The sequence below is a fragment of the Rattus norvegicus genome, chromosome 9 (assembly GCF_036323735.1).
Source record: "Rattus norvegicus strain BN/NHsdMcwi chromosome 9, GRCr8, whole genome shotgun sequence".
Classification (NCBI taxonomy): domain Eukaryota; kingdom Metazoa; phylum Chordata; class Mammalia; order Rodentia; family Muridae; genus Rattus; species Rattus norvegicus.
In genome coordinates, this window is record NC_086027.1 from 1,868,978 (window position 1) to 1,880,293 (window position 11,316).

General features: G+C 44.2%; 1 pseudogene; it reads left to right on the top strand.

The window, feature by feature from the left end:
• The first annotated feature begins 3,563 nt into the window (after positions 1-3,563).
• Bnip3-ps5 (BCL2 interacting protein 3, pseudogene 5) lies at positions 3,564-11,026 on the top strand (annotated as a pseudogene).
• The last annotated feature ends 290 nt before the right edge of the window (positions 11,027-11,316 follow it).

Here is an 11,316-nt window from a genome sequence, read left to right on the forward strand (position 1 = left end):
AAGACATAATCTCAGCATTTGGAAGACAGACCACAATTTCAGCTGGATCTGTTCTTGATAACTGATGTATCGTATTTTACTTTCATAATTAATTCAGAAATCATATATATATGTATGTATATTCAATTTTTTACTTTGTTTATTAGTTAAGAAAATTCATTCTATAATACTATCTTCCCATTTCATAAGGAGCCCAGTAGGAGAATGAGTTGAAGATAAAATGACCAGAATACAGTCAAGTTTAGGATCAATTTTATTCACATATGCCTCTTGCAATCTGTTCTACAAGAGTTAACTCTTTTTCAGCTTCAGCTGTTAGACACCTTGGCCTGTTTAAATTTGAATATCCTTGTAATGTTTGAAACAAATTACTTAACTCATACCCACTTAGTCTAATCGTAGACCTCAGCCAGTTAATTTCTCCCATTGATTTTTGAAAATTGTTAAGAGTTTGCAATTGGTCCCCATGGATGTGTGCCTTTTGTGGTCAAAATTTTTGTTGACTAATTTTGTAACTGTGATGGTTTGTATATGCTCTGTCTAGGGAGCTATTAGAGGTGTTACCCTGTTGAAGTTGGTGTGGCCCTGTTGGAGTAGGTGTGTCACTGTGGGTGTGGGCTTTAAGACCCTCATCCTAGCTGCTTGGAAGCCAATCTTCTGCTATCAGCCTTCAGATGAAGATGTAGAACTCCAGCTCCTCCTGCACCATGCCTGCCTGGATGCTGCCATGCTCCCACCTTGATGATAATGGACTGAACCTCTGAACTTCTAAGCCAGCCCCAATTAAATGTTGTCCTTTATAAGTGTTGCTTTGGTCATGGTGTCTGTTCACAGCAGTAAGACCCTAACCAAGACAATACCCCAAATAACTAAATGAGTCTCCTCTTCGTATTTATTTTCTGAAGCAATCTGCAACCACCAGCATGGCAGAATTCTTTGTGTTACCTTAAACATATTCTCTCAACATCTTTGTCAGAATCAGCCAACAAAATGTCATCTATATAATGATACATGATAGATTGAGCGAATTACTTATGTATTGTTTCTAATAGCTGTTGCACAAAATACCGACATAAAGTTGGACTATTTTTTTTTTCTTTTTTTTTTTTTTCGGAGCTGGGGACTGAACCCAGGGCCTTGCGCTTCCTAGGCAAGCGCTCTACCACTGAGCCAAATCCCCAGCCCCAAGTTGGACTATTTTTAATATTCCTTATGGAAGTACCTTTCACTGATATCTCTTTAGTGGATGACTATCATTCAAAGTATGTAGGAGAGAGCAGGCCTTTCCCTGTCCTGCTCATGCAAGGGTATTGTGAAAAGGCAATCTTTCAAACCAGTTATGCTTACAGGCCATGATCTCAGTTCCAAAGACAGCAAAGGAGTCCAGGCCGTAAAGAGCCCATTGGTTGATTCACCTTATTAACTGCCCTTAAATCATTACCACCCTCCATTTACCTGATTTATTTTTACAGCAAGCACAGGGGAATCCCATGGGCTGGTAGACTTTTCTATATGTTGAGACTCCAGCTGCTCTTGTAATACTTGTTCAGGTTCCAGCAAATTTTCTTTTGTTATGGGCCACTGCTCTTGCCAACCAGGTTGGTTTGATAATCACTTTAGGGGCAAGGCTGTTGATGTGTCAGCAGTGGCCCCTTTTATAAACGTGGAAAGTCAGTCCCTGTGACTGGATTTTGACCAGGGGCACAGCTTGTGACTGTTTTCTATCACCTGTATTAATGACTTCCCCAGGAGCATCTACCACATCACCCCAATTTCCTCATTCGCTTTCCCTGGAATTGCAGGAATATTAATTTGAGTACCTCGTTGTTGTAAAAAAAAAAAAAAAAAAAAAAAAAAAAAAAAAAAAAAAAAAAAGATCCCTTCCCTGTTCCCTGTAAGTTTATGGGTATGTCTCAACTTCCCTGTTTGTCCTTCTGGACCCACACAGGTCCATCTGACACTTTGTCTTATTTGTGATAATTTACCAATTCCTATATGTGTAAACCTTCTGAAGTGGCGAATCCGGATTCCAAGCCTTTTGGGAAAGTGTATACTAACATCAGCTCCTTCAAACCTTCACCAAACCTTCTATTTCAACACCATTCATTTGTACCATTAATTCAGGTCTCTGATCATTGAACACTGCCAGAATACACATTTCCCAGTACTCCCCAAATCCCCTGTTTGGGGCTGGAGAGATGGCTCAGTGGTTGAGAGAACTGTCTGCTCTCCCAGAGGTCCTGAGTTCAACCCCCAGCAACCACATGGCAGCTCAAAACCTTCTATAGTGAAATCTATATCGGATGCCCTCTTCTGGCATGCAGGTGAACATGCAGGTAGGGTACGAATTTACATAAAACAAACAAATCTTTTTTAAAAATCCCCTGTTTGTTCAACAGGAGCAGCACTGCCCTTGATGCAGGGAATCATCAACAATTGAGCAATTCTGGCCCCCTGATTCTATTTGCTTCTCTCTTTTCACATTTTTTTAAATTTCACATGAATTTTATTTCCTCCTTGCTATCCCCATCTACTACATCTGGATATAGAATAAATCCTTGAGAAATTAATCCACTTCTTCCCAAAATTATTTCCACTGTCCCTGAGAGTAAAGGATCCAAACCACCAGTGGGTAACTTATAACATTCTCCTTTGGGGATAACGTAAGAGGGGTGTCTATGGCCAGCTCCAAAGCTGTGCTTCCTTCTCATAAGATCAGAACCACCTAATTTTGATTTCCTTGCCTATTTGGTACTCCTGACTGACCAAAGGAAAAGGGCTGGGATTGTTTGCTGTGGAGCCTCGAGCTGACAGGTCCCTCAGTTCATTTCCTGATGGCAAGAGGTTACTTTGTATGTCTCTCTTAGACCAGCAGTCCTTAGACCAGTGTTTTCCTTTCCACGGTGGCTACAATACCCTGGAAGCCTTTGGGGCTCATAGCAACCAGAATTTCCTTGTTCTCTTCTATGGTTACCATATTCTCTAGAGTCAATGTACCTTTTATTTTGAGTACTGAATCTTTTAGCCTTACAACTGCTTAGGAAATGACCAAATTGACCACGATAAAAACATCGAGCACTTTGATCCTGATATTTCTAGCTATGCTCCTGAGAACCAATACCAGTTGTCCCCCTTATCCACTGTCTGCTGGTATTCCTTGTGCTTTTAATGATCTGACCACTCTCTTACATTCAGTGTTTGCATTCTCAAAGACCAAGATTTCTATTAATGGCTGTCTGGTTTCAGGGTCTGATAATGGCTCTATTTATAGCTGACCCCCATCTCTGTAAAAATTCTGTGAAGGCTTTTCCAGAACCCTGTATTATCTTAGTAAAAGAGGCTCCTCAATCATATCCCAAGCTCTTAAAACTGCAACACGATATTGTTCAATTACACCATCAGATTGGATATGTTCTTGTAAGTCAGCATAGCCCCTTCACCAAGCAGCCCGTCTTTAGTAACACTTATCTACCTTGATATGTTTCACTGTTCTGTTTTTGTAACTTCCTGCCTCTACCATGACAACCATTGTAATGGCTGTCCAGCTTCTAGAACAGCTGACACCAATCCCTTCCAATCTTGTGGGATGATCCTATGCTATGTAGCTGAGTTATTTAGAATTTCTTTAACAAAAGGTAAGTGCAAGCCATTCAGTACTATGGCCTCTTTAAAATGCTTTAGAGCTAGCATTTCTATCAAACATTGGGTCACTTCACTATGTCAGGAACACTGTCCTTGGCAAGCATAGGCGACACGAAGACTGGAAAGGCCTGCGTAGGCCGAAGCGAATCCTCTGGTGGTGCTCTCAACTGAACACCTTCCGCTTGTTTCTGTCCTGCTCTTCCCTGACCCTATTTTCAAGAAGGTGCTCTGGGTACCTGGCAGTGAGAATGTGTGGAGCAGGGCCTAAGCATGGTGTTCTCATCCCTCTGGCCCTTTTGTGTTCCAAGCACTTCTACCTCTGTCTGCACACACTCTAAGTGCATAGCCAACTCTGCAATCTCCTCTAAGAGAAGAGAATTGTCAGGTTTCCCCTTAAACTTTTTCAAAACAGTATACATGAAAACTATGAAATCAAACCAAACCAACAAACAAAAACCCTTCTGGGAGCAAGGCAGGACTACCCAAAATGGCAGTAGCTGCCATTTTGCCCACCTCCTTAAGCAGCATTGCTAACCCCCCAACCCCCATAGTCTGCTGTTTCCTCTACCACACTAGAAGCAGAGTTACCCATTATGCCAAGGTCGTGTTGGACATCACCTGTAGGCTTAAGTATTTAAATCCTACTTTTAAAAGGGTTCTTAAATTCTTTAACTTCCTTTCTAGCCAGAGATAATGAAAAAGAAAACTTATTAGGATATGCAGTAGGTGGACTTGTCCTGTTTAGAAATAGGGGTTTTTTTCTTTTTCTTTTTCTTTTCTTTTTTTTTCGGAGTTGGGGACCGAACCCAGGGCCTTGCGCTTGCTAGGCAAGCGCTCTACCGCTGAGCTAAATCCCCAACCCCTAGAAATAGTTTTTTAGAACAAATCCGATCTGTATGGTTAGGCTATACACCAGCAGTCAAGTTCAGCTGAGTCAGGATAGCAAACACGAATCAGCAGCAGTGGCATGGCCTAGCAGAGACAGCCAGACCTCTGCCAAATCATCACAGGTCAGCAGGAGTGACCAGAACCAGCAGGGACGCCAGGAGAAGTTCTTTGCTGTGCCTCTCTCCATAGAAGTGAAGATCAGCAAAGATGAAGAGATGAGACCAAGGAAGCATTGTACAGTCAGCTATGTAAGCTTGCCATTGCTGTCCATTGGGTCCTATTCATATCCCTCCAAACATCACATATCCTCCCTGGGTCTTGCCTCAGCAAAACACCAACCACATGAGGCTGTCTGTCTTAGCAAAACTCCACGTGAGTCTATATCAGCTGACATCACTCTGCCAATGGGCCTGAGTCTGAGGGGAAGCAGCAAGAAGCCACCAGAACACCACCAGAAGTTTCTCAGTGCATTCCTTCCTATCGTTTGTCATGACAAACGATAACCTTTAAGGAACAGCAAGGCGTCCCAATACCACCCAGCATCATCTACCGTCTGCTGGGCTATAAGTATATTCCTTCTTAGCACCATGTGTCCTTTCATGCCTTTGCTTTGGCTAAGTCTCCTTTCACCTCTGTCTGCTTCAGCGAAACATTCCTTCACTTGTCTGCCCCAGCCAAACACCGTCCAACATAACTGACTTTCCAAAGAAATCTTAAGTTTCCACTTCAGGATCCCTTTCTGTTGGGACCTTCCCCTCCCCCGAGAAGTGGGAGAGGCATCAGTTGTGGCCTTCTCCAAAGATCTTTAATGAAGCAGCTCTCAGAAACAATCTTATCTTGTTTGAATTTCTTTATTGGGTGGGTTTGAACACATACATTTGAACCAGAGTGAACCAAGGGTTATGTAGTTTGGGGGAAGAGTATGGGAACATCGGGGAGGGAAAATGTCATTGTCTGAAAACCCAGGTACTGAGATGCCTTCTTAGTATGGGGAGACAGTCCAGGCGCTGGGTTGCATGGCTGATTGCCTGTGACTACCTAACTGGGGACCATGCGGTTACATGCTTTGAGGCAGGCACAGAAACAGGCAGGAAGCTGGTTCTACTCTTGCAGGTTCCAAGTTTTGAGATGTCTGAGGTCTGAACATGTTCTACCATACCATGGCACTTCCTCTTGTGGTACGGTCCACATCCTTCACCTCCCCTCTTCTTCCACCCTTTCAACCCCCTAACACTAGTTAGGAGAAAAAAGAGGATAGAGGGGGGGGGAAAGAGGTGACATATATACAGATGACTTCCTGTTGATAAGAGGAGTCAAGTTCCTTGGGGCAAGTTGATCTTTATTGTCAGGATATCTAATTTCTTCTTGTTGTTTTGTTTCTTTTACTACTTAACAAACTACAGCCAACCACCGACTGGCCAACCAGTCTCCCATCAGGGCTCTAGCATTTACATATATATTCTCTGAAAAGCCCCCAGAATTCTAAACGTCACACAGTCCCCCCCCCAAAAAAATCTGAGGCTGGCAAAATCACGCCCTTGCTAGAGCACGAGGCAAACCATGTCAGCTCCTGTGGACAATCTAAAGTAGCCTCAGTGACCACCTCCCAGGCCTGTCGCAGCTGGACTTGGGCTCCTTTGCCAAGCCACCATGCTGCAGAGGAGAGAGGAGAGCCTGCAGGGCTCCTGGGTAGAACTGTGCTTCAGCAATGGGTGGGAACAGCATTCCAGACTCTATATCTATTTATAATGGTGACAGGGAAAAAAAAATCCTGTTGGATGTGCAGCATGAATCTGGACAAAGTAGTTCCAAGAGTTCTCCCTGTGACAGCCCACCTTGCTCTCAGACACCATAAGATACCAACAGAACTGAAACAGACACCCACAGTTTTGGAAAACAAAAGACAAAAAACAAACAAACAAAAAAAATCCAGCACTCTGTCTGAGGAAGATTATATTGGGAGAAGAAGAGAAGTTGAAAGTATCTTGAAGAAAAACTCAGGTTGGATATGGGATTGGTCAAGTCAGACAGAAAATAACCCCCTTTTAGGGGTTGGGGATTTAGCTCAGTGGTAGAGCGCTTACCTAGGAAGCACAAGGCCCTGGGTTCGGTCCCCAGCTCCGAAAAAAAGAACCAAAAAAAAAAAAAAAAAAAAAGAAAGAAAGAAAATAACCCCCTTTTTAAACGCCCAAAGTGCGCAGCTGCTCTCAGCATGAGAAACACAAGCGTTATGAGGAAAGAGGGCATTTTCTCAGGAAACTTTCTGAAGGTTTTCCTTCCGTCTCTGTTACTGTCTCATCTGCTGGCCATTGGCTTGGGAATCTATATTGGAAGCCGTCCGACGACTTCCACTGTCACCCTTTGATGAAAATTTGGATCTGACTTCTGTTCACACAGTGAGGATGATGTCTGAGCTGTGACAGCTAATTGAAGATCTAGCATGACCCTGGGTGTCTGCACCGTGTGTTTATTTGTTCTGTAAATGCGGTGTACCTGGTTTAGTGAGACAGAAGAGACTCATCATGACCTATAGTTATACCTATGGGATTGATTAGCCAGCATGCCAGACTGATGCCTATTGTCACATTAATAGTAAATTTCTTCCAATATTAGATATAAATAGTATAAATAATTTTAATATAGCAGCAATGGTATATTTAAAAATGCTCTGTAATTGTAATCCAGTTGACACTTTACACTTCAAAAGAATGACTAGGCAATATTAAAAATCATCAAAGGGTTTTCCCCAAAGGAATTTTGCGGCCTTATAATCCTATTGCATAGTAGAAAATTAAAGGGTGTGGGCTATCTGTAAAGGCCTCTTACTTTGTGAATTAAGTAGTGAGTAGAAGCTAAGGTTTCCCACAAACCCCACTTTGCAGTCCCTCCTCTTTCTTTTCGCAGGATGAGGATTCCAGCCTTGCTGTTGCACCTTTATCTCTCTGCTGAGTTAAATTCCACAGTTTGTACTAAATTTTCAGTGCTTTTAAAATCAGCTGTATTGTAAGCAAATCTGTCTACTTTAAAACACTGGAAAGGAAAATAACTTTGCCAAATCCTTTGGAGAATACTGGATTTGCATATGCAGTAATCAGTGTCCAACGCTTCTGTTAAATCAGACTTCCTCCCAGTCTTCTCCTCTCTACAGCATGGCTTCAAAGCCTGACTCCTTGAGCTGCTGTATCTATTCTGTTGTATTTGTTTCATCATCCCACACTTAATTCAGGTGTGCTAAAATAAGAGTAACATTTTAACAGTTTTTTACTGTTAAAATTAATGCACTCATATTTCTATGTTTTTAAAGAAAACAAAATTCTCATCACAACACATCTCTTTCAACAAGACCATACCTCCTAATCCTTCCCAAATAGTCCACCAACTGGGGACCAAGAATTCAAGCTAATGAACCTGTTGGGACCATTCTTAGTCAAAACCTCCACAGGATCTAAAACATTCCCTGGCTTCCACAGACACTCACATGCATGTGGGGTATACACACACACACACACACACACACACACACACACACACACACACACACATGCACACCCTGATAAATAAAGGAGGCATGTTGGCCCACACCTTTAACCCTAGCACTCAGGAGGCAGAAGGAGCCTGTTCTGCAGAGCAAGCTTCAAGACAGCCAGGGCTACACAATGAAATCTGTTCTTGAAAAATCAAAAACAACCCAAAAAGAGATAAAGAAATAAATCACTCTTTTTCATGAGATAGGGTTTCTCTGTGTAGCCAGGCTTACTGAAGCCCACAGAGCTCTACTTGCCTCTGCCTCCTGAGTGCTGAGTGCAAAGGGGTTCGTCACCACTGCCTGGCCTGTTGTTCTGTGGTGTGTTGTATGTGTGTGAGTAACCTGCATGCTTGGATAAAAGGAGCCCCTCACCATTCCAGGCCCAGGAAAACAGACCTCCTATATTAAAACTAAGATTCGAGCCATCTAGATCAGGAGTCCGAGGTCGTCCTCAGCTACATGGAGAGTTTAGGGTCAGTCTGAAACCCTGTTTCAAATAGAAAGAAGGAAAGAAAGAAAAGGGGAGCGGAGGGAGAGATAGGGAGGGATGAAGAGACAGAAGAGCAAACGGCAGTTTGAGGGTTTGGCGCAGCTGTAACTGATCCTGTCAGATCTCTCTGACATCTTCTGGTCACATGACCCACGATTTCCCAATAGTGAAGTCGTATGCGAAGGCTCTGCTCTGTTCGGAGTCCACCCTGGGACACTAACCTGCAGGGTCTGCTGACCCCCGCCTCGTGCCTGCCGCTACTGCCCTCTACTGGTTGCTTGGGTTGCACCCGGAAGTATGACTCCCCATTTATTACCTTTAATTTTTGTAGATGGTCCTTCAGGAGAGTTTTTGAGCCCCTTCTTTCTGGCATCCAGTGTGTTCTTGTGTCTCTCAGTTTTCTGACTATCACAAATGTTCACAGGGCCCTTGGATGCTGAGAAAATGTGAGCAGGCCAGAGTAGAGCCCAGTGGCCCACTATGAGAGACCTGGCCCAGATTAACCCTGATGCGAAGCCTGGGGACATTCCTTTGCATGGGAGCCATACTTGGCTTTGCAAAAAAAAAAAAAAAAAAAAAAAAAAAATTAAATGCATGTACAGTGAATCATGACTATTCGTCTAGCATCCTAGAGGTTAAGACAATTCCTGTAATTCCGAGGCCAGCCTGGTCTACACAGTGAGTTCTGGGCCAGTCTAGGCTATTGCCTCAGCCTCCCAGGTCACACCTGTGCAAGCATGTATGGCTTCATGGTGAGATTTCTATTTTTCTATTTTTCTTTCTTTTTTTTTTTTTTTTTTTTTTGAGACAGGCTCATGTAGCCCAGGCTGGCTATGAACTTGAGGGTGACCTTGAACTCCTGACTATCCTAACTCACTCTCCTGAGTGCTAGGATAATCTTTGATTTCATAGCAGAGGAACATTCTACGTAGGGAAAAGACACATGGAACCATCGATACGGACATTCCTCTTATCTCCCTGCCTCAGAAGCTCTTTGAGTGAGATTCTTAACTTTAGGGGGATCAAACAAGGACATCTTTCCCTCAAGCCCAAGTCTGCTGATAATATTACAGGTTAAGCCTGGCAGTGGTGGCACACTCCTTTAATCCTAGCACTCGGGAAGCTAAGGCAGGTGGATCTCTGTGAGTTTGAGGCCAGCCTAATTTACAGAGAGAGTTCCAGGGCAGCCAGGGCTATACAGAGAGATGTTGTCTCAAAAACAAAAATATCATAGGTTTACAGGACCACCTCCATCTCTCAAGACTGGAATCCACCCAGGGGACGCATCTGAAGAGTATTTAGGTTTGAAAATAGAAGGACCTAGAAGGAGGCCCAGGCTCCACTGCCCTCAAGGGAGTCCAAAGAGCTCTCAGGAAAGATAGAGCCCAGGCTCTGTGTTCTCGGTAAATCACTCTGAGCCTCCTCTGAGCCTTATCTGTGACAGGAACGTATTCTTGTGCGTTTCAAGTGCTGCGTGGCAGGGGTAGGTGATATGCCCAGACTCGAATTTGTGACTCATGTCGCAATCACCCCCAGATGCAGAACGCCACCCACATGTGAGTGGTCAGGCATGGTTAAGCAAGCTATCACCTCAGTACCCAGGAGGCTGAGGCCAGAAGGTTGAGAGGTCTGGGACAGCCCGGGCTAAACACAATGCCCTGTCTTTAAACTTGGGATAGAGGCACCCACTGCCTCACGTCCTCCTTCCCTGTTGCTTCAGATCCCACTCCAGGCAGCGATGGCTAGCCTGTCTCTCTTCTCTTGTTGTCCCCTGCAGCCAAGGAACTAGAGGGCTCGCTGTTTCCAAGAAGGGCACACCCATCTTGCCACCTGCACGGGAAGCCTCTAGCGGGACCCTGTAGTCAGCCCTTCCAACACTGTCTTCTTTGACCATGTATCAGTGTCTCTGAGTGCCTGTGCAGTTAGCATCCCTCACCTCTGCCAGAGTGTGGGTTGAGAGCTCTGTATGTCTGCTGTCTGACAAAGAGGGTGGCGTCGTATAGGGAAGAGTGAACTGAAAAAAAGCAGGATAGCTCATTTGTTTTATTTATGTGAACATTTGCCTGAAGGTGTGTCTGAGAACTATGTCTTTGTGGTACCACCAGAGGCCAGGAGAGGAGGTTGGATCCCCTGGGACTGGAGTTACAGATGGCTATGAATGGCCACATGGGTTCTGGGACTCAAACCTGGGTCGGCTCTGAGAGCAGCCATTGCTCTTAATAGTTCCTTATTTGTATATTTTTAAAGATTTATTTATTTATTATATATGAGTACACGGTCTTCAGACACACCAGAAGAGGGCATCAGATCTCATTACAGATGGTTGTGAGCCACCATGTTGTTGCTGGGATTTGAACTCAGGACCTCTGGAGAAGCAGTCAGTGCTCTTAACCGCTGAGCCACCTCTCCAGCCCCTTATTTGTATTTGTTTTTTACATCTTAAAACTTTTGTCTGCGCACCTGCACACTGTGTGTGCTACTCCATCTGTGTGATGGAGGCTACTCCATCTGTGTGATGGAGGCTACTCCATCTGTGTGATGGAGGCTACTCCATCTGTGTGATGGAGGCTACTCCATCTGTGTGATGGAGGCTACTCCATCTGTGTGATGGAGGCTACTCCATCTGTGTGATGGAGGCTACTCCATCTGTGTGATGGAGGCTACTCCATCTGTGTGATGGAGGCTACTCCATCTGTGTGATGGAGGCTACTCCATCTGTGTGATGGAGGCTACTCCATCTGTGTGATGGAGGCTACTCCATCTGTGTGAT